Source organism: Cervus elaphus, chromosome 7 (genome assembly GCF_910594005.1).
Source record: "Cervus elaphus chromosome 7, mCerEla1.1, whole genome shotgun sequence".
Lineage (NCBI taxonomy): Eukaryota > Metazoa > Chordata > Mammalia > Artiodactyla > Cervidae > Cervus > Cervus elaphus.
In genome coordinates this window covers 6,472,620-6,496,825 of record NC_057821.1, presented here as the reverse complement: position 1 = coordinate 6,496,825, position 24,206 = coordinate 6,472,620, and the positions used below count along the sequence as shown (strand labels likewise).

The 24,206-nt window shown below is 40.0% G+C and overlaps 1 protein-coding gene across 3 annotated transcripts in view; it reads right to left on the bottom strand.

The window, feature by feature from the left end:
* Positions 1-24,206, bottom strand: part of HMGCLL1 (3-hydroxymethyl-3-methylglutaryl-CoA lyase like 1) — a 189,977-nt gene that overhangs the window by 26,036 nt on the left and 139,735 nt on the right. The gene's annotated exons all lie outside the window — the stretch shown is intronic.

The window sequence follows — 24,206 nt, the reverse complement described above, 5'->3', positions numbered from 1 at the left end:
GGACTGATCTCCTTTAGGATGGACTGGTTGGATCTCCTTGCAGTCCAAGGGACTCTCAAGAGTCCTCCAACACCACAGTTCAAAAGCATCAATTTTTCAGCACTCAGCTTTCTTTATAGTCCAACTCTCACATCCATACACGACCACTGGAAAAACCATAACCTTGACTAGATGGACCTTTGCTGACAAAGTAATGTCATGGTTTGGTAATACTCAAACTCATGACTCAATATTCTTGTAACTCAAAGTATTGATCTCCATGGGGCAGTAAAATAATTTTTAAAAATAATGTTGTGCTTCCTGGGTACGTGAGAAGAGTTCAAGGCCCCTCCTCTCTGCTGAGTACCAGGGATGTATTGGTACTCAGTACTAGTTGGGGGTAATAAGTGATAGGAATTCCAGATAGATTTAGAGGAAGCCCTAGATCAGAAAAGACTGGTTCTGCTTCCAAAGGCATGAGCTGGAGGGAAATGACAAAACTCACAGTCTCCCATCCAGCTGTAGGGTGCCAGGGCAGCAAAGGCTAGATGAGGTGCCTGGCAAGTGGGGCTCAAGGCAGCCCGAAAGAGGATAGGGCGCTCACATCTGGCATAGAAAGCACACAATAATTTCTTATTTCCCTCAGTAGCATTGGTGGGCAGGAATGAAGTAGGATCATGACGAAAATGATACAGTGAATAGGCCAACACCCACAGACCATGGCCAGGGTGCCATCACAAGGACAAAGGACAAAGGACAAAGGTTGGAGAGCTCCATCTCAGGGCAACAAGGGAGGACTAAGATGCCCTCCAACAAGGTGACTCCTGCCCATTGGCAGGGCTGTCCTTTAGCTCCCTTCAAACTTAGCTTTCCTGTAGAAACAGGAGGAAAAGATGTGCAGTAGAAGCTTAAGATGATGAACATGAAGCTGATGAATGTATTCAGCCATTTATTAGGAGATATTTATTGCAGGGCATTTAAATGGAAGGATTCATTAAACTGGACATTGTTATTTATTTACATGGATAATAGAGTTTAAAATAATGTATATTACTCTGTCACTGTATGAGTATTACCACTTATGTCTTTATTGTTCATTTTCAATAGCTCAAATTCAACTTGATTTCTAAATGAGTTGCCGAGGACCTTGTTTATGCTAGAGCCACCATGATCAAAATGCCTCACAAGATAGTTATGGTAACAATGGCATTAATTTTTCTAAGCAGTGAATATAATTTGAAAGAAGAGAAAAAGCTGAGAGCACATGAAATCCAGAATGGTTTTCTCCCCAGTTAAAGCAAGTCATTCAAAAAAGGTGGGAAAATAAAAGTAGGTATAATTACAATTATATATGTAGGAGATGAAGGAGGTTTGAAGCGAACCAACATATCTGGAAAACATGATATAACCAGTGTTTGAGGCATCTGTGGGTATTTATCTTGGGCGAAATTTAGAGGTAGGGGATGGCTGTAGTTACATAGTTCAAGACCATTATGTGGTCAAGAAAATAGACATATTCTGTATAATTTCAGAGGCAAATAGGCAGGGGTACATTTTGGTTGATTACAAGAAATAACTCTCTAGCCATTTAAAGCTCCTCAAACTTAAATGCGTTCACTCTCAAAATAATGATCTCCCTGCCACTGAAAGTATTAAAAGACAATCTAAAAGTTGTAGACTGAATCCTTTATATAGTGACCGAAGCTTATTGACTTTGAGGGTTTCTAGGGTTTTATCCACTCTTAAGGCTTTCTATAAATGCATGTTGAATGTAGCTTGTTCAATAACATCTAATTTAGCCATAAAGCTATAGACCTAGTGAAATGAAGTTAAAAGTAAGGGCTTCTGCTATTGTAGTTGAGGCAACACATCACTGTGGTAGGTCCATTCCTTGGAACACGTGAGAGGAAAATTATAAGCAAGACAGTGACTTTTGGGGAAAGCCACATGCTGTAAGCCTCCAGATGGCATCCAACTGGGATGTCCAATGCTAACAGCCAAGAAAAAGTCATACAAAACACAGTTTTAAAAGAAAAACCATTTGTTGGAGATTCTCCTGAAAGGTGCCAAACCCACACATACTTGGTATTTGTGGCGAGGCTGCCAAATACCATGGGTTTACAAAAGCTTCCATATGACCTATAACATATTTGAAGATTTTTTTTTAACTTTAATACTTCTAACCACCTAAAATTCAATGCCACCCCTCATTAAGTATTAAAGTAGAAAAGCAGATGGAAATCTTCAGATCCGAGTGCAATTCAGGAGCAATTTTGCTCACAGGTGAGATACCATTAAGACAAAAAGAATCACTTAGGGGATATGCAGGAAGATATACCAAGTATCTATCATGGGGAAAGAAAGCAGATTGGACAAATATCTTCTCTGGACAAGAATACAAGTTAGGCTTCTCAGCTTTCTCAACAGAATAAGAAAGGTGTCATTCACGCCTCTGTTCTTCAAAGGACACAGCCCTGTGAAAGTCAAGCAGATGGCTCCCAGAGGTCGAGCTTGTCCGTTCCTTTTGTGCTTCTTATCACAGGGGCCGGGTGGCTGCTTGCTGCATCTCCAAGTTCCCATTACCCATGGGACTCCTGCTGGGTTCAGCCAGCAGAAGGCTCCGTGAGATGGAGGAGCTAGAACAGCGTCCCTGTGGACTGCTTCAGGTGGTACCTCTGTGGCTCCAAAGGCCCTCGTGACTGGTTCCAACTTCCTCCTGGTGACTCTGATGGTGAGCTGCAGTGACACTTCCCCGCCTTTGTCCGTCTGGCCCGGGGGCCTCACGCAGTTCCAGCAGTGGTCCCCTTGCTGTTGCTAATCTCAGGAGCGCCTCCTTAGAAGTGAGGCACCCAGGGAGCGAGGTTTAAGGAAGCTCTTACCCTCAGAGCTGGGCAGACCAAGGTCGGTGCTTGAATACGAGCGCCTCCTATACCCTGTACCCTGGGTTCCTGGCTTGCCTGCCCAAGTCCAGGCCCTGCTCAGCCTTGGGGTGCTTTTACTGTCTGCTGTTCAGTGGTAGAGTTCTCCCATCACCCGCATGACCGATTCTATTCCATTGTTTACAGGTAGCCTGCTTTCTGGCTGGACCTTGACAAATTCTAACATTCTTTGCAGGGAATTTAACCACGAATTTGCTTCCACTTAGCTTTGGTCAGAGGCAGACTGAGAAAATATTAAAAGAAGATGCCTTAAGAAATATACTGCCCATTCTCTTCTAATGTATTTGAGTTCTATCTTTATACAATCAGTTTAGTTCACTAGGAAGACATATACCTGGATCTCATTAGCTCAGACTCCTATAGACACAGCTTCCCTGAATCCCATTTTAAGGTTATTCTTTTGTCTTTTATTGACAGGAAAGAGAAAAATTAAAAATAAATATCCTTCCCCACATTTATTCTAAAAACATCTGCTGAGGATATTGTCCTTAATGTTACTATGTTGTACCATGTATTAATCAGGGTGATTAAACTGAATTGCTTAAGGGAAGAAATGAGGGAACATTTATGGGCTTACTTAAATGGGAAGAGTTTGGCGGAGCTGATCTTGGGAAAAACTAGACCGAGGACTCCAGCACTACTTTCCTCCTCCTCCTCCCCGTCCCGCCCCTTGCCTTCCTTCCCTTTCCTCTCTCTCCTTCCTCTCGCTGTCCCGTCTCTGTCTCTCTCCCCTGTCCTCTCACTCTGCTGGCTTTATTCTTCCATGTCTACTATGCCAGAAGTCACAGAGTCTTATACAAGAAAGTGAGCACTTTCTCGTGAGCTCCGGCCAGAAATTCTCAGGAGAGGAGTCTTCACTGACTTTCTTTGAGTCACAGGTCCATTCCTGGACAGTCACTGAAGCCAGTGCACTAGAATCCACCCAGGAGGGGAGAGTGTGGGGGTGGAGATGCTGCAACTCCTCGGGCCTCCAGAGAAACCCCAAGCTTGAGAGGTAAGGGAACAGTTTCTTAGAAGAAGGGACATGTGACTGTGAGCAGATCAAAATGCAAATATTCAGACCATTTAGAAGCCACTCAGTACATTCCACTTAAAGTTCAACACCATAGAAAGATTGAGAGTTAGGCTTTCATGCCTCTCTTTAAGTCCTTGTTTCAGGAGATTTTGCACATGATTTAACACTTGGTAGTGGCAACTGCTCATTCTATTGATATCAATGGACAGATATTTACTGAATTCTTACATTTTTCTGGGTGCCAGATACACAATAATGGAAAACAACACCTACAAAATCTGTGCTCTCGTGGAGCCAGCTGCGCAGTAGAGAAGGAAACCAGTTATGACGGTCAAACTACAAGAAGAATGCAGGAAGGCAAGTGCAGGGTTGCGTGTGTAGGTGGTTCTCAGCATACACTGGTCTGTTAGGAGGAATCTGAGCTGAAACCAGCATGAAGCAGGAAAGTGAACTAAGAATTTGTCTGACACAATAGTGTTTAGTGCAAAGTGAACAAAGTAAGCACAGATGTCCTGAACAGGGAGGCTCAGGAATATGTTTAGAGAGGAGGGGGGACCATTAGGCCTGGAACAGAGGGGCCAGGGAGGCAAAGTGGAAACGTAACAGCAGACCCGTGGCAGGGCCAGATGGTGGGGACTGATCTTCCATCAGGTCAGTATAATCAGCGTGTCAGTGTGCAGCCCCATCTGCAATTTTTCAATGATAGGTATAGAAAATATCTCTGTTCAATGAACTTTTTCATTACAGAACACTCTGCTGTTTGGCAGGCCGCAGAGTGTTGAATTAGTAAATGACAGACAGGAAAGGGAGCATGTTCTGAACCAAAGCTCATATGAGGCAACTGACAAATTCATTTGGGGTTATTGTAATGCTTTTCTGTTAAGTAAATATGCTTACTTGAGCAAAAGTGTCCTGTACTAATTACAGGAGATTTGAGTTTCTTACTGGACCATATGAATTTCATAAATGTCTATGGGTTGAACAAGTTCTAATTTTACAGGGAGACCTCCTTTTCTGTCAAAATTACTACAAAAGGGTGTAGTTCTAGTTTGCAATCCCACCAACAGTGTAAGAGGGTTCCCTTTTCTCCACACCTCTCCAGCATTTATTGCTCGTAGACTTTTGGATAGCAGCCATCCTGACTGGCATGTAATGGTACCTCATTGTGATTTTGATTGGCATTTCTCTGATAATGAGTGATGCTGAGCATCTTTTCATGTGTTTGTTAGCCACTTCTGGGCATACACACTGAGGAAACCAGATCTGAAAGAGACATGTGCACCCCAATGTTCATCGCAGCACTGTTTATAATAGCCAGAACATGGAAGAAACCTAGATGCCCATCAGCAGACAAAGGGATAAGGAAGCTGTGGTACATATACACTATGGAATATTACTCAGCCATTAAAAAGAATTCATTTGAATCAGTTCTAATGAGATGGATGAAACTGGAGCCCATTATACAGAGTGAAGTAAGCCAGAAAGATAAAGACCATTACAGCATACTAACACATATATATGGAATTTAGAAAGATGGTAATGATAACCCTATATGCAAAACAGAAAAAGAGACACAGATGTACAGAACAGACTTTTGGACTCTGTGGGAGAAGGTGAGGGTGGGATGTTTCAAGAGAACAGCATCGAAACCTGTATATTATCTAGGGTGAAACAGATCACCAGCCCAGGCTGGATGCATGAGACAAGTGCTCGGGCCTGGTGCACTGGGAAGACCCAGAGGGATGGGGTGGAGAGGGAGGTGGGAAGGGGGATAGGGATGGGGAATACATGTAAATCCATGGCTGATTCATGTCAATGTATGACAAAAACCACTACAACATTGTAAAGTAATTAGCCTCCAACTAATAAAAATAAATGGAAAAAAAAGGGCATAGTTCTTAGACTCAGCTTTACATAAGCTGAAGAATAAATCAGGCAATCAGCCAATATTGACTATTTACTCACAAAAGGCCTAGAATGCTGATACACATTAAGACACAGGCTTTGACTGAGAAAACTTACCATTTAGCAGAAAAGACATGATGCGTACTTGGATACTACAAAGGAGGCTCTGAGAAGTACTAGTTCTGGTCAATTAGGAAAAAAAGAGTTCAGAGCGAAGGAAATTATCTCAGGCTGGGTTAATCAGAGCAGGTTTCATGGAGGAAATGACATCTGAACTTGGCCTTGAGGAGCAGGATGACTCTACAGAGTATGGGGCTTGGGGCGCAGTCCTTAAAACACAGCTAGAAACACCACCAGTGACTAAACTAGTGAGCAACAGTTTCCTGTTTACTAATGTTGAATGTTAACCCTGACATGAAGCTGCATGCCCCTTGGAAGTAGCACAGTCTGGAAGAGGTATCCCAAATATTACTCACTCACTATTTATTAAAACATATTTATTAAGTGATTTCTCTGGGCAACTCATTATGGAGGATACAAATATAAGTAAGATGTGATATTATAAATAATTCTAGATGCCTAACAATGGATTTCTTAAGATAGCATTAGGGTGTACATACGTCATATATATATAAGAATCTATATACATATATATACTCTTAAAATTTCAGTTTGATAGGTTATTGAATATGTTTAAGATAGCCACACATAAATACATGTAGAGGAGGTTCCCTGGTGATCCAGTGGCTAAGACTCTGCACTCTCAGTGCAGGGTTTTGGGTTCCATCTCTAGTCAAGGAAAAGGGTCCCACATAAGTTCAGATGGTAAAGAATCCACCTTGCAATGCAGGGGACCCTGGTTTGACCCCTGGGTTGGGAAGATCCCCTGGAGAAGGGAATGACTACCCTCCCCAGGATTCTTGCCTGGAGAATCCCATGGACAGAGGAACCTGGCGGGCTACAGTCCCTGGGGTTGCAAAGACTCAAGCACAGCTGAGTGACTAAAAGTTTCACTGGCTGCAACTAAGAGTTCTCATAACACAACTGAAGATCACACATGCCATAACTAAGACCTGGCAGAGCCAAGTAAATAATTAAACAAAAATGGGCATGTAAAAATATATGTAGAGATACACACATGTATATTAGCTATATGTGTATGTGTGTGTTTCAGCTCTATTGCATGCACAATAACTGTTTAACTTAGAATTCTCACTTTCTGTATGGCTATTGTGTACAGGATAACTGTAAGAACTACTGCATTTCTTAATAGAAGTATGTCTGTTCTTACTCAGTATTTCAGGTCAATACCTAATCTTGTATCAATTATTCAAATCATCTCACATGTCCAGGAGAGATTTACACCAGAGTCTGTGAGTCATCTCACAAATGCATGGGTGTTTCTCTAAGATAGCTGTATTAGGAAGTGAACATGGAGAAACATGTCCACGTACCAGGTCTCACTAAGGAGGAGAGATATCCAGAACCTTACCTAAAAAGAGGCACAACATGATATAGTTATCTGTGAAAAAACCGTCATTTACTTCAATATATATAAAACCAAAAATACTATTTTCACATTGGTTTTAGCTCTAAACTGAATCACTTATGTTCAAAAATTATTCATTTCTACTTTACCAGCGATGAATGCCAGACAACTGAAATTCATAGAAAGGGCTCAAGTTTCATTTTACCCAAGTTTTTGTCCCTTCCACCGACCACATATTTATAAATACGATACAAAACCAGACAAAGTTTGGTGGGGCTCTGTGAAATTGTATAGGGAAGAACAAATCTGATTCCATGCTGGATCTGTTCCTTTCACTTTAACCCTCCTGCTCTGTTCTTAATCATGCTGGTTCTGCACTTTCTGTGAACGAATGTTGCCAATAGCCCAAATTATATAGGACAATCCATTCTCAGGGCTCTGACCTTGAAGCATCCATTCATATAGAGATAAAAAGCTGCAGGATAAAGAATAATACTTGTCTCGTTGGAAGTTTATAGGAATATCGTGACCTGACCTATGTGGACAGCTGCAAGAACAAACGAGTCCTACACCAAGAAGTCTACAACAACCAACCAGACGCCTCCCTCACCTGGCCTTTAAAAGTACTTTGCTAAAACCCTTCAAGGAGTTGAGTTTTTTGCTCTTGTTCTTGCTGTTGTTTTTTTCAGGCAGGAGCCACCTACCTCCTTGCTTCGGTCAGTTCAGTTCAGTTGCTCAGTTGTGTCCGACTCTTTGTGACCCCATGGACTGCAACATGCCAGGCCTCCCTGTCCATCAACAACTCCCGGAGTTTACTCAAACTCATGTCCATTGAGTTGGTGATGCCATCCAGCCATCTCATCCTCTGTCATCCCCTTGTCCTCCTGCCCCCAATCCCTCCCAGCATCAGGGTCTTTTCCAATGAGTCACTTCTTCACATCAGGTGGCCAAAATATTGGAGTTTCAGCTTCAGTATCAGTCCTTCCAATGAACACCCAGGGCTGATCTCCTTTAGGATGGACTGGTTGGATCTCCTTGCAGTCCAAGGGACTCTCAAGAGTCTTCTCCAACACCACAGTTCAACACCATCAATTCTTTGGCGCTCAGCTTTCTTTATAGTCCAACTTTCACATCCATATATGACTACTGGGAAAACGATACTTTTGACCAGACGGACCTTTGTTGGCAAAGTAATGTCTCTGCTTTTTAATATGCTGTCTAGGTTTGTCATAGCTTTTCTTCCAAGGAGCAAATGTTTTTAAATTTCGTGGCTGCAGTCACCATCTGCAGTGATTTTGGAGCCCAGAAAAATAAAGTCTGTCACTGTTTCCCCATCTATTTGCCATGAAGTGATGGGACCAGGTGCTATGATCTTAGTTTTCTGAACCTCCTTGCTTGTCCCTACAATAAACCTTTCTCTGCTCCAAACTCTAACTTTTGGTTTGTCTGTCATCACCGTCTGTCTGGCACATGAACTTGCTTTTGGTAACAAAATTGGCCTTTGACATTGCTTTCACTTCTTCAGTAACTGGATATTTGACTTTAGAAAAGTCACTTTACTTCTTTGGGGCTCACTTTTCACATTTGCAAAGTAAGCTGTTGAAGGAATTCCCTTGAAAATCTTACTTTTGGAGTCTATAAAAATATTCTCAAAAAATGGAGCTAGCACAGAGTTCAAGGTTACTCTTGTAATTACAAATGAAATGAGAGATGCTTAAAAGCTCCATGTAAAGTTTTAACAAGAGGGCATTCAAGGTGCTCATATTTACACCTGTCTAGCATCACACGTCTGCAGCACAGTTTTGCACATGGTAGGCAGACAGTCTATAAATGTTTATTGATTAAACGAACATGGTCTGTGCCTCTGTAGATTATTCTCCTGATAAAATATATGACGGTCAAAAATTCATGTTTAATGTAAACAGAATAAATAGTGTGTTTATTGTGCTATAAATCCTCAAAATTCTCAATACAAAGAAAACCCATTTCTAAATCACAGTTCATAAGCCAATGGATTCCTCTAGGAATCAAGAAGAAAACACTGTATACTTTTGCTAAAAAAAAAAAAAAAAAAAATTCACAAAAAGACACACTCAAAATTGTATATATTGATCTCACCCATGGGCAGAACACTTCTCTAACAAAATATACTGAATTCGCTTCATGATCACGCTTCTCCAAAGGAAGAAAAACATTCTATTGTCACTTGTGAGCACTACAGCCATATATCTTAACGTTTTTGTGTGAGTTAGTCTTTTTCAACCCAGCAGTTTCTGAAATTTAGTGTGAAGATGAGTTTTAATATCAACATTCCTTATTTAAAGCAGCATGCAAACATTTAGCTGACCAAATAAAGTAGGAACTTTCTGAAACTTGTAAAACATAAGAGGTAGTAGCTTTTCATGAGAAACAATGTATTTTATTAAGACTTTTGCTCTTATGGTGCTCTTAAGGTTTGGAACCAAAATCGTTCAACTCCTTGCCCTGAATATGAAAAAAAAAAAAATTCAACTTAATTTGTAGAATGTATTCTGTGGTGTTTTGTTGGCAAGTAGTGTAAACATCCTAAAGAATGATGACCCACTCCATTTTTTAGTCATCTAGACATTCTTTAAGGCAGTAAGTTTTGTTTTGTTTTGTTTTTTTGAGAGTGAAAGAAGAAACACGTGGAAGCCATCCCCTGGTTTCCAAAACCTCTAACTGTGAGTGACACATACATAGTATTTTGAAAGTTTCAAAAACAAGAAAGACAAATCACATTATTATTTTCCAGATAAGTAATACTATGTCTCCCAAAGACTACTGCTATCATAAAAGATTTAGCTAGTGTTTTGATGCCTACTAATCAGTCCTGTGTGCATGCTAAGTTGCTTCAGTATGGACTGTAGCCTACCAGGCTCCTCTGTCCATGGGATCCTCCAGGCAAGAATACTGGAGTGGGTTGCTATGCCCTCCTCCAGGGGATCTCCTGACCAATGGATCAAACCCAGGTCGCTTATGTTTCCTGCATTGGCAGGCGGGTTCTTTACCACTAGCTTCACCTGAGAAACCCTTCAGCTGCTGCTAAGTCACTTCAGTCGTGTCCGACTCTGTGTGACCTCTTCAGGGGTGCTCAAACCAAATGTGAGAAGATCTGTTAATTTTCAAATACAGTAAGGGTTGGGTAGAATATTTGGAACATGTTAAGCACGAGAATAGAACTATATTTTTCTCTCATGGTAGTCTGACTATTAAATACATTTACTGAAAACTGACTGACTTTGATATTCTACAAAGTAATAGATTGCGTTTTAAATGTATTTGATTGGACTGCTGCTGCTGCTAAGTCGCTTCAGTCGTGTCCGACTCTGTGCGACCCCATAGACGGCAGCCCACCAGGCTCCCCCGTCCCTGGGATTCTCCAGGCAAGAACACTAGAGTGGGTGGCCATTTCTTTCTCCAATGAATGAGCTATATGGCCTTAAATAAATTAAAGTGCTCAAAATAGTCAATAGAAAGTTGACCACTCTTGTTCCTCCAAAATTCTTAGCTCTAAAGCACATTAATAATCGATAATATTTCTAACTTTAGAGAGGGAAGTTAAATAGTGGAAAAATTAAATAAGAGTATAATTTGTGGAGAGTTCAGGTCTTCTGAGTATGAGTTGTCCATTTTCCTTTCATGACCCTGCAATAAACTTTCTCTGTTCACATATATATGTTGCAGCTTCCCCTTCACATCCTTGACCTCCAGAGCCATCCTCTCACTTATATGTCCACCTTCAACTCTGTCTGAAGTAACAATTATCATTTTAACTTCTAGAGATTTAAGTTTCAAAATATAATCAATCATGTTGTGACCCCAGAATCTTATAAATTCTTTAAATTGATCTGAACTAGGGCATGCAAACGGTCAATGAAAATGCTGGCCATCTTTACCTGTGCTTGGATAAGCTGCCACACAAGGGTTTTAGGATTATTTTGACTATCTGAAATGGAGCAGACCGCACCCTCTCCCCACGGAGTGCACGCCTGCGATGCGTCAGTTTTCTATGCCTCTCACTGCTGATACAGGTTTCAGTTCACAGGCTTGTCAGGAGGAGTGATGTACAGAATGTGTAGACATAACAATGACTCCATCACAGTGAAAAACACTGTTTATGAACAAAATTGTTCATGGAAAATACAGAGGATCTCTTCTCAGTTGGAACAGTATGTGTGCTCAAAATTCACCAAGTATGCCAGGTTTGTGATATTGAGTCCATATAAACTTTGCCTGAGAAGAGAAAGAACATGTGGGGAAAATGGTCCTTGCCATGTGAAAAACTGTGCAGCTATTTTAAAGCAAATGAAAAAGGGATGCTATGAGTCATAATTTATTTACTTATATGCCTTAGTTTCCTTGCTTTAGAACTCTTTACTAAGGAGAAAATTCCAGAAACATTATGCTACAATATACACATTTTCAACACACTCCTGTAAGATAATAAAACATATTCTGATGCAAGGATTTCAAAATATAACAACAGAAGCATAATTTTGGAACACTTGTGCAACTGCAGACTTTCAGGTACTGAAAACAAAATATTTACTTTCCCCCCCTAAATAGCCCCAGGCACCTCTCCAGGGAATCATCACTGAAAGAAAGTGAGCTTTGTCTTTTGTCCTATTTCTGACTGAGCTGTTCATTTTTCTGCTCCGTATAGTCCTGCCTTCCTGGCAGAACACGTGGGATACACTGTAGGATGAAGTATTTCTAGGTTCTTTGGAATGGTGTGAGTCTCACCTCCAAGGCAATACTCTGTATGTGGAGAAGCATTTTTAAAAATGAGAGTGTGAAACAGGTGGAAATCAGGAACTAGACACAACAAGGCTTTACAGTAAAATGTATTATTTCATTTTGATTTTTAAAGTATTATTTCATTTATTAATTTTTAAAATTTTTTTAAATTGGGGGATAACTGCTTTACAATGTCGTGTTGGTTTCTGCCATACAAAAATGTGAATCAGCCATAAGTATATATATTTGTATAATTCCCTCCCTCTTGAGTCTCCCTCCCCCACCCCACCCTTATAGGTCATCGCAGAGCGCCTGGCTGAGTTCCCTGTGTTACACCGCAACTTCTCACTAGCGAGCTATTTTGCACATTATAATATATACGGTTCAATGCTACTCTTTCAATTTATCACACCCTCTCCTCCCTCTGCTCTGTCGACAAGTCCATTCTCTATGTCTGCGTCTGTATCCCTGCCCTGCAAATAGGTTCATCAGTACCATTTTCTGGATTCCATATATATGAATTAACATATGATAGTTATTTTGATTTACTTGTTTATTGCTCACTTTTTATATACTTTAGAATGTAAATAATACCTTGTAATGAGGCTCTTGTACAATCACCTAGAATCAAAATTTTTTTCAAGACACATTTCTATAGATAGTAACTGTTAGCAGTATTAACAGTAAACTCCAAGAGAAATTAATTATCTTAATTTGCTAATATGCAGTATCACTATAACATAATTACATGTATCTGTCATTACTGTTTCATATAGATGATTTATTGGTTACAAAATAATCTCACAAGATAATTACAGAAAAAAATTAGACTCCTAGTTGCAGATAGAATTCAGATAAAAAGGGACAGTGAAGGATATAAAAGTCCTATTTGGCAGCTATAAAAATGACTAATGCGACTTTTTACGATTCAACAACTTCTCTGAGTTTTTAAGAAAACATTTCCACTCTCAGGCCTGTAGGCATCCACATGGATAACTGCCTAAAGGACATTTTCTAAGAAATATAACTGAAAACATGTTCTCCACACAGAAACAAATCACATGACAATAGATGAACCTCAAGTTCAGTTCTGACTATAGTACAAGTTCATTCAGATTCAGAAACTCAGGATTAACAGCAGAGCTAAATTTCCCTTGTGTTGGTACCCAGAGGTAAAACTGAATTCCTACCAGAGTAAGAGTTCTGACACAGAGAGGGTCTTCTCCTATCCCTGCATCCTTGGTAGTCTTTTAGAATAAAGTTTAGATCATCTGAGTATCTGAGGTTATTGATATTACTAAAAGAGCTTCTTGATGAATGTGAAAGAAGAGAGTGAAAAAGTTGGCTTAAAATTAAACCTTCAAAAAACTAAGACCAAGGCATCCAGTCCCGTCACTTCATAGCAAATAGATGGGAAACCAATGGAAACAGTGAAAAACTTTATTTTCTTGTGCTCCAAAATCACTGCAGATGGTGACTGCAGCCATGAAACTCAAAAACGCTTGCTTCTTGGAAGAAAAGCTATGAGAACCTAGCTGCTGCTGCTGTTAAGTCGCTTCAGTCTTGTCCGACTCTGTGTGACCCCATAGACGGCAGCCCTCCTCTGTCCCTGGGCTTCTCCAGGCAAGAATACTGGAGTGGGTTGCCATTTCCTTCTCCAATGCATGGATGCATGCTAAGTTGCTTCAGTCACATCCAACTCTGCAACCCCATGGACAGCAGCCCACCAGGCTCCTCTGTCCACGGGATTCTCCAGGCAAGAATACTGGAGAGGGTTGCCATTTCCTTCTCCAATGACAAACCTAGACAGCATATTAAAAAGCAGAGACATTACTTTGCCAACAAAGGTCCATCTAGTCAAAGCTATGGTTTTTCCAGTGGTCATGTATGGATGTGAGAATTGGACTCTAAAGAAATCTGAGTGCCAAAGAACTGATGCCTTTGAACTGTGGTGTTGGAGAAGACTCTTGAGAGTCCCTTGGACTGCAAGCAGATCCAACCAGTCCATCCTAAAGGAAATTAGTCCTGAATATTCATTGGAAGGACTGATGTTGAAGCTGAAACTCCAATAATTTGGCCACCTAATGCAAAGAATTGACTCGTTGGAAAAGACCCTGATGCTGGGAAAGACTGAAGGCAGGAGGAGGAGGGACAATAGAGGATGAGATGGTTGGGTGGCATCACCAACTCAATGGACATGAGATTGATGAAGCTCTGGGAGTTGGTGACGGACAGGGAGGCCTGGTCTGCTGTAGTCCAAGAGATCACAGAGTCGGACACAACTGAGCAACTGAACTGATTAGATCATCACCCCAGGCTTTGTGAGCCTGCCTAGGACTCTGGAGAGAATCTATCCTGTAGACTGTTTTATCATTAGGAAGTTTTTTCGGATAAACCCTTGATAAGGCAGTTTCTCCAATCTTGTACTAAAATATTTTAGTTTTTTTTTTTTCTTACCTTTTACTCTTTTTTTTTCTCTTTTCCAGATTTTTGACATCTAAGTGACTTGTAACATCATGTAAGTTACATCGTGCAAGAACATTCAAGGATATACAGCGTTATTAGCTATAATCACTACGCTATTTAATGATTCCCAGAATTTGTTAATCTGGTAGCTGGAAGTCTGTACCCTTTGACCCATTATCTCCTGAATTCCTCCACCCTGCAAGCCCTGATAACCATCAATCTACTGTTTTTCAGATTTTGCCTTTCTTAGATTCCACAATTAAGTATCATCCTACAGTATTTGGATTTCTCTAACTCATCTCACTTAGCATACTGCCATCAAGATTCATCCAAATCCTCACAAATGGCATTATTTTCTTTTCTCTCAAGAATAAATACTATTCCTTCACACACACACACGTGCATACACATATATATGCACACACATGCCCATGCATACCATCATCTACTGGTGGACACTCAGATGTTTCCATATGTTGGCTATTGTGAATATTGCTACCACAGGGTAAAGGTATCTCTTTGAGGTAATGATTTCATTTCCTTCAAATATACACCCAGAATTAAGATTGTTAGATCATATAGTAGTTCCATTTTTAAGTTTCTGAGAGATCTCCATAGTGCTTTTCTTAGTGGCTGCATAAATTTACAGTCCCATCTACAGAGCACAAGGGTTCCTTTTCATCTACAACCACTCCAACACTTGTTACATCACGTTGTTTTGATGATAGCCATTCTAACAGATGTGGAGTGAGACCTCATCATAGTTTTAACTTGCATTTCCTTGATGATTAGTGGAGTACAGTGCCTTCTTTCAAATTGAATTCTATTTATTCCTTTGCTTTTTTAAAAATTGAGTCACTTTGTTACTTTTGCTATTGAGTTGGAGAAGGAAATGGCAACCCACTCCAGTATTCTTGCCTGGAAAATCCCATGGACAGAGGAGCCTGGCAGGCTACAGTCCATGGGGTCACAAAGAGTCGGACACGACTGAGTGACTTCATTTCTTCTCCTGCATGAGTTTTCTACATATATTTGATATTAATACTTCATCAAACATATGATTTCAAATACTTTCTCCCATCCCATACTGTCTTTTCATTTTGGTATTTCTTTTGCTCTGCAGAAGCTTTTTTGTTTGAAGTAGTCCAGATTACTCATTTTTGCCTTTGTAGCTGCTACTTTTGGTGTTGTACCTAGGAAATTGCTGCCAAGACCAATGTGAAGGACCGTTTTACCTCTGTTTTCTTCTAGCAGTTTTATGGTTTCAGGTTATTACGTTAAGAGTTTAATTCATTTCAAGTTAACCTTTGTGAGTGATTTAAATAGGGGTCTAATTTCATTCTTCTGCATGTGGTTATCCAATTTTCCCAACACAATTTATTCAAGACACTGTCCTTCCTTCACTGAGTCTTTTTGGCTCCCTTATCAAATGTTAGTTGCCTGTATATGTGAGGATGTATTTCTGAACTTTCAGCTTTGCTCCATTGGTCTACATATCTACTTCTATGTCAGCACCATACTAGTTTGATTACTATTTGACTGCAGAATAATTTGAAATTAGGAAGCATGAAGCCTCCAGCTTTGCTCTTTCTCAGGATTGGGTTGACTATTGGGGTCTTCTGTGGCTCCACAGACACTTTAGATTCTTTTTTCTGTTTCTGTGAAAACTGCCACTGGAATCTTGATAGAGATTGCATTGACTATGTCTCCAATGTAGGATCTTGTGAGTAAAGAAGAGCAGGACTAGAGATGAGGTCAGCATGGCAGCCAGGGCAGCCTGCCCAGGGTTTGCATCTACTTTGATGACTTGTTATTGAGGGTACAATGGAGTCAAGGAAGTCTGAGTAGAATGTGAGTTCTTATGGCTAACAATATACTTCATAAGGTAGCAATGGATTCAAGCTTCATGAGTCAGGGATTATTTGAAAATGAATGACCCAATCTCTTCTCACAGACAACCCCCTGCCACACACACACACACACACACACACACACACACACACTCTATCACAGCCAAGTAACACAATGGCCAGTCAAATCTAGCCCCAAGCAAAGAACAGTATCCAGGGATTATTTGAAAATGAATGACCCAATCTCTTCTCACAGACAACCCCCTGCCACACGCACACACACACACACACACACACACACACACACACACTCTATCACAGCCAAGTAACACAATGGCCAGTCAAATCTAGCCCCAAGCAAAGAACAGTATCCTATAGAAGGCACTCAGGAGACATTGGATGAATTCCTGCAAGGCATACAGAAAGTTCTTTTATCATGTAATATTGCCACATCCACAAAAATACCCATCTAAATTTTAGATTCCGGGTTGAGGGTAGAAGCTAAGCTTCCACTGGAAAGGTGGAATTCTTGAGTGATGTTCCTGGTTCTGGTATTGAGGTTGAGACTGACTGTTAGCTGAGGAATGGAGCCAAGAGGAAGGGTGAGAAAAGCTAACACTTCCAGTGCCTACTAGGGACCTACATCCATTTAATCCTCGCCATCACTCACAAGTAAATGCTAAAAATACCCGAGGTTTAAAGATGAGGAAACATGCGGCATAGAAAAGTGAAGTAATCTGCCCAAGTCCACAGAGTCAACACTGGAACCAAGACATGTAGACTCCAGAGGCCCTGCTCACAACCGGTATGCCACTCTCCCATTCAAGGGCCAAGATACTATACAGAGAAAGAACCAGAAAAAAGCTATGCACTGGCTTCTCAGAAGCAACACTTGTGCTTATTACTTTAAATGAATTAATATATTCATTTCTGTATTTGCATTTTTATTTTGATGAGAGACAGCACGGGATGTTTGAAAACAAGGAGAGCAAACCTCTTGAACAGCATCTGTTTAGTGGGGAATTCTGTAGACCTACGGACTTCTTAGGTGGCGCTAGTGGTAAAGAACCATCTGCCAATGCAGGAGACAGAAGAGAGGTGGATTTCTGGGCCGGGAGGATCCCCTAGAGAAGGAAATGGCAACTCACTCCAGTGTTCTTGCCTGAAGAACCCCGTGGATAGAGGAGCCTGGTGGGTTACATTCCATGGAATCACAGAGTCGGACACGACTGAGCGACTAACATCTCTTCTGTAGACCTATATCTGGTTGTCCATATTTCCTTTATTCACTAATTCATTTTATTAGTTTCAATCCAGGGCTTCTAAGATAAATTTTGTCACCGGAAATAAAAAATATATTAATGTTAGGGCTTCCCTGGTGGTCCAGCGACTAAGACTCTGTGCTCCCAATACTGGGGGCCCGGGTTTGATCCCTGGTCAGGGAACTAGACCTCACATGCCTCAGCTAAGTTTGCATGCCACAACTAAGACCCAGCACAGCCAAATTAACTAACTAATTAACAATGTATATTAATGCTGAAAAGAGGGATTTAGTGAAAGTCAAAAACTGGAGAAACAAAAGATGTTAAAGAAACAAAAACTCCCTCAAACAGCAGTTCACAGTGAGGGAATGTGCTCAGAGGTAAAGTGGGGAGCCCGAACCACCACAGAAGCTGAAGGGAGGAAAAACCAGTCCAAACTATGGCTACAAGTTACCGCTGCTCTGCATACGTTGTGGACACAGCAAGCTCCTTCTGACCTTCACTGATCTTGCAGGCAGACATTTATGCAGCGACCCTAAAAGTCACTTATTAATAGCATGCAAATATATACATGTGAGAATACTTATGCTATTTTATTGCCTTGATTATTTGAAATATTTAATACAATGGGAGAGAGGGAGGAAAAGAGGCAGTGCTTGAACAGGCGGGTGAGTGAGTGAGCAGAGGGGAAGGGGAGAGAGACGAGAGGAAGGAAGAGAACAAGAGGAAGAATGACTTGCTACTGTTCACTAATTTTCACCGGCCAAATGGAACACATGTAAAACGGGACAAATTACAACGCCCAAGTGTAAACCCAGAATCCGGCAGGCTCCTTAAGTCATGGGCCTGGTGCAGGTGCATGAACATCTTGGCTCATGTGGGAAATGAAAATTCTAGTCTTTATTCCAGTGCCGTTAAGTACAACTCGATCTGGAGGTTTCATATTTATCATCATGAAATATCAAGCCAAATGTCCCTTTTTCAGGAGCACCAAAGATTAACAGATTAGAATGATTTCCACATGTCCATTTTTACTGTCAAGAGAATTTTAAAGAAGTTTTTCAGCTTCCAGCTAAGCCAGATGTCAGTGGGTCCCATGGTGAAAACAAATTGGCAGCGCAGCCTTCTCATGACCCTGGGGTTGTTTTATCAGGGATCAGTTTAACATGTAAAAGCCATTCTTTGCTGAAGATTGTGAAGTTTCTGAGGTCCAATCTGCCACAATTACAGAAATCTGCTGACTTGGTTGAACTGCTAAAACCTAGCAATATTTCTTACAACTTTTCTCACACGGCGCTGTAATCGTTGCTTGTGTTGGCGCAAGAAAAGTAAAGGGTCTCATTTCCACTCTACGTTTCCGGTCTCTGGTTTCAGAAACATCAGTGGAGAATATATTACAGCCACATTTTTTGTTGTGTAAATAAGCCCTGGTGATTCACCCTACTGGTCCCTCCACTGTGTTCTCAAATGACCATGAGCTGAAAGATATCACATGAACACTTTCTAAAATAACTGCAAAATAATGTTTTTTTTTAAATTTTAATTGATAGCTTTGGTTCAGAAACTCATGACCAAAAATCCAAATGTGGCTATGCTGACATATTTCTTTCTTTTACTTTTCATTTCTGTTATTGTTGATATAAAAAGTATATTTAAAGTACAAAGTTTAAAAAATAAAAAATAAAACATACTTCTATTACCGCACAGTTTAAGAAATAGAACATCAACAATAATTGTGAGTCCTCCTTAATAGCATGTCCCACCACCCCCGCACAGAAAATAATTTGTTTTTCTTTATAGCGTAACACTATGATATTATTGCTAATTTTGTCAGTTTTTAAACTTTATCCATCTGGAATATTACTTTATATATTCTTCAATAATTTGCTTTTGTTCATGCATCATTAAGTTTTGGAGATCAATTATGTGATCACCCAGAGCTCTAGATATTCCTTCAGTTCAGTTCAGTTCAGTCGCTCAATCATGTCTGACTCTTTGCGACCCTATGAACTGCAGCACGCCAGGCCTCCCTGTCCATCACCAACTCCCAGAGTCCACCCAAACCCATGTCCATCGAGTCAGTGATGCCATCCAACCATCTCATCCTCTGTCGTCCCCTTCTCCTCCTACCCTCAGTCTTTCCCAGCATCAGGGTCTTTTCCAACGAGTCAGCTCTTTGAATCAGGTGGCCGAAGTATTGGAGCTTCAGCATCAAAATCAGTCCTTCCAAAGAACACCCAGGACTGATCTCGTTTAGGATGGACTGGTTGGATCTCCTTGCAATCCAAGGGACTCTCAAGAGTCTTCTCCAACACCACAGTTCAAAAGGATCAACTCTTCAGTGCTCAGCTTTCTTTATAGTCCAACTCTCACATCCATACATGACCACTGGAAAAACCATAGCCTTGACTAGACGGACCTTTGTTGGCAAAGTAATGTCTCTGCTTTTTAATATGCTGTCTAGATTGGTCATAACTTTCCTTCCAACAAATAAGATATTCCTTAACAGAGAATATTTCATTGTGTGAATGTGTCAGGCTTTATCTAACTAATTTGAGATGGAAAGTGGAACTGATTCCTTTTTTATTATTAGGAACAATTTTGCTGCAGACTCTCTTGTGATACTAGAGACTCTGCTGCTATGCCTCTATAAGAGATTTTCTAAGAATATAACAAGGAATGAGTGGCTGGATCACAGGGTACACACACCCCAAATTACTATGGAGTCAAATTGTTCAAAAGTGGTTATATCATGACATACTCTTACCAAGAGTATGTGAGATTTTCTGTGACTCCATATTATTTCCAACATGTGATATTGTCTGAATTTTAAATTTTTGTCAATATACCACATAAAATAGAATCATGTAGTTAATTTGCATTTTTTCTGATTAATATGGTTAAATATATTTTATGCTTGTGTGGCACCTGTGTTCCTTTTTATGTGTAACACCTAATGAAGTCCTTTGACCATTTTCCTGCTGGTTTCTGTTTGTCTGTTTGTTTTTAAAGGATACACTTTAAGTGTAACATACATAACAGAGAAGAGCACAAATGAATGATTTCACAAAGTGGAAATACCACCCACATCAGAAAAGAGAATATTTCCAGCACAGGACACCCTTTCATGCCCCTACTACTTTATCTCATTCTCATCTTAACATCTCTGACTATGGATTGGTTTGCATGTTTTTGAATGTTATATAAATATAATCACTTAATATTATAATAATATTACCATATTATTTTATAATAGTATTAAAATATAATATTTATATATAAATTTTATATAATTTATACAATTTTATATAAAATATATTATATAATATTATAATAATCACTTTACCAAGTCTGACTTCTCTTGTTCAACTTTTCTTAAAATTTAACAATGTTGCATGCAGCAGTGTCTTGTTATTTTTCATAAATAATAAATGTAGATACCACACTCTGCATAAATTCTCTTACTCAAGTACATTTGAGTTGCTTCCAATTTGTGGCTATTACAAATAGTGGTTATTATAAACATTCTTGATGCTGGGGAAGGCTGAAGGCAAAAAGAGAAGGGGATGGCACAGGATAAGATGGTTAGCATAACCAACTCAATGGACATGAATTTGAGCAAACTCTGGGAGACAGTGGAGGACAGGGGAGAGTGGTGTGCTGCAGTCTGTGGGGTCGCAAAGAGTCAGACACGACTTAGTGACTGAGCAACAGCAACAAACCAGTTCTTTTGATGAACATGTGCGTGCATTGCAGTTGATGTACATTTAGTAATGGAATCGCTGTGTTCTAAAGCATGCACATGTTCCAAAATGGTGGTACCAATTTAAACTCTCACAGCATTACGTGAGACTTCCATTCATTTCAGTTCTACCAGTATGGTTGACTTGATAATTTTGGCAGTTCCTATGGTTAGGTAGTGGTATCTTATCGTAGTGGTATCTTTAATTGACATTTCTCTGATGAAGATGTGTATCCTTTCATGGATTAATGAAAGGTTACCAAAAAATTACCATTTTTTTGTGAAAGGTCTCTTCAAGTTTTTTGTTTGCTATTTATTTTTTTCATAGATTAGTATGATTTCTGTATATATTCAGTATACTATTGCTTTGTCAGATACATGAATGGCCAATATCTTTCCCCTTTTCCCCACATTTTAGCTTCTCTTTCATTCTCATAATGAATCTCCTTGTATTAAACTTTTTATTTCAGGGCAGTTTTAGGTTTGCTGAAAAAAAAATGTGAACATAGTACAGAGGGTTTTCATATTAACCACAACCAATTACTATATCTAATTTTTCCTATTGTCAGCATCTTTCTTTAGTGTGTCTTTTGAGCAAAAATTTTAATCCATTTATGTTTAAAGTAATTATTAATAAGAGTGTATACAGTTGTTCAGTTGTGTCTGACTCTTTGCAATCCCATGGACTGCAGCCTACCAGGCTCCTCTGTCCACGGAATTTTCCAGGAAAGAATGCTGGAACAGGCTGTCATTTCCTGTTCCAGGGGATCTTCCCAACTCAGGGATCAAACTCACATCTCTTGCATTGGCAGGCGGATTCTTTACCACCATAGCACTTGGGAAGACCTTTCTACTACTAGGAAATGCAAAAGAGCAAAAAATTTGCCAAATGTTTTATGTATGTATCCCATGAATGCAAATAGGCCAGTGAGGTAAATATTAACAGCCCTATTACAAAAAAATTAGGAGAAATGAAGTAACTTAACCAAGATCATATGAATAATACATGGCAGAGATCTGAACCTGTGTCTACCCAATTCTGAGACTACATAGCAGAGCTGCCTTAATGATACCAACTCTGCTACTAGAAACAAGACAGTGAAAAGCCTTAAAATAAATCTACCCTTCTCTGGTCATTCTAAATCGCCTGGTTATCAACCTCAAATGGAGGGAAATGAGGAAACAGATGGACAGGACACTCATTTGGGGCACTAACACACAAGCTTTCTCTGGGGCTAAAAATCCCTGTGTGTTCCCGCATATAACCTAAGCAAACAGACTGGATCAATAATAAAAGGCATCTTTAAGGGAGAACTGCAACAAGAAGCAAAAGGTAAGTGTGAACTATAAAAATAGAAAAAGATAATGAAAGGAAGAAATCTCAGGTAGAAGATCAAAAACTATTGATATTTAGAGTACTACTGATAACCCAGTATCCTAGGGTAAATACACATGTGCGCTATAAGATCAATCCTCAAAAATGTTAGGCAATTCAGAAATGTAGAAAGGGCCCCATTTTAACAAGTCCAAAGAAATATCAAATTTTATTTTGCTTTAATCAAATCAAATTTTTTAAATGGTCTAGTGCTATGATATTGCTATTACTGAATCTGTACCTGGAATAAAATGCAGGTATACCTCAGTATTCAACTCCATCTTATATAAACTCAGTAAGCAAACAGATACTGCTAAATTTTTAGGAAACTATAAAACTATATCCATCATTATCTGAACTTTCACTCTTGCTATCCAAAACTCAGGAATAAACTAGACATAGAAGACCCTATTCACTACCCAGACTTCTACTATCCAAACTCAGGACACGAATGCAGTAGATTCAGATTGCAAGGTATACCTGTGAATCTTACATAATATATGATTTCACATGATTTACAAAATCAATGGTAAAGAATCCACCTTCCAATAAGAGACACGGGTTCGATGTGTGTCTAGAAGATCCCCTGGAGGAAGGCACAGCAACCTACTCCAGTATTCTTGCCTGGAGAATTCCATGGACAGAGGAGCCTGGTGGGCTATGGTTTATAGGGGTGCAAAGAGTCGGACACAACTGATGCGACTTAGCATGCATGCACCCTACTAAAATCACATAAACACTGGCTGCAAAACAGATCTGAGGCAACATTTTTTAACACCCTATTTCTTAGCGGTTTGCTGGAACAAGTTATTAAATTCTTGCCCCTCAGTTCCAAACCCTAAGTTCTTGCCCCTCAGTTCCAAACTCACATCCCTTCTTCCCAATCGGCCTTAATGATGCTGGCGGTGGGACTCTGCAAACCACAAGTCTGCTTTGCCAGCTGAATTCTTATAAGGTTCTGCAAGGGGAAGTACTGAAGATGGACTGCAAGCCTTAATGAAGTTACAGATGGACAAGCCTGTCCATACAAACCCACCCGGCAGCAAAGAGAATCTCAGGCTGAGTGGCTTGGCGGAGCCCCAGACACTGTGTGTGTCTTGGGCCCCCACAAAATGTCCCAGCAGCACCTGATAAGAGCATCCAAAGCCCGGAGCAGCTCTCAGAGGTGACCATTTATAATTACCAGTTAATTGTGTCTGCTTGTCTTGTTCCTTTTTTCTCGCCCATTGTCTTTCTTGTATTTTGATATCCTGTGGTATCAGGATGCTTTAACTTTTTATATGTTCTTTTGTATAAGTACTACAGGTTTTGCCTTGAGGTTATCATGGAGCTTACATAAAAAAGAATAAAACCATAACCCTCGGTTTTAAAGTAGCAACATCTTAATTGCAATAAAGTGTCTAAGTTTTACACTTCTCCCCCTCAT